Below are 429 nucleotides of genomic sequence, written 5' to 3'. Positions count from 1 at the left end.
AGGACATGATTGCATTTTATAAATCCATAATGCTAAAACAGGTTTCTACTCACATCACCAGCATAGTGGCAAATTGTGAAGTCAGTTGGAGATAATTTTGGCTTGCTAAAGTACTTGTTGCCTTTCAATGTCCCGTACAGCTTTTCAGAGAATTTTACATGTGTTGAATTTAACATGCTGCAAGATACAGGTATAAAATGTCAAATCAAAGGAGAGACAATGCATGAGCAATAATAGCAATTGAAGCTCTTAGACTTACCAAGCCTCGTCCAGAAGAGCAATAATACCACCACGTTTCTGAAACATAAGAAGACAATGATGAACATGCGAGTTGGAGTTAAAATGGAAACCTATTCACAAAGAGCTCGCAGGTAAAATGTAGTGAAACTAGTTACCTTTTCAATAAGTTCCAAAACATATCGATTATCA

At 36.1% G+C, this 429-nt stretch overlaps 1 long non-coding RNA gene across 1 annotated transcript; it reads right to left on the bottom strand.

Annotated features, from left to right (window-relative positions):
- Nucleotides 1-57: 57 nt before the first annotated feature.
- LOC104775091 lies at nt 58-429 on the bottom strand. The gene is made up of 3 exons (XR_765689.1): nt 396-429; nt 260-297; nt 58-177 (listed from the first exon to the last, which is right to left on the bottom strand). It is a non-coding gene; the product is annotated as an uncharacterized LOC104775091 (long non-coding RNA).

This window comes from Camelina sativa, unplaced genomic scaffold (genome assembly GCF_000633955.1).
Source record: "Camelina sativa cultivar DH55 unplaced genomic scaffold, Cs unpScaffold08562, whole genome shotgun sequence".
Lineage (NCBI taxonomy): Eukaryota > Viridiplantae > Streptophyta > Magnoliopsida > Brassicales > Brassicaceae > Camelina > Camelina sativa.
The sequence above is the reverse complement of the archived record's forward strand: the minus strand, read 5'-3'. Positions and strand labels throughout refer to the sequence as shown.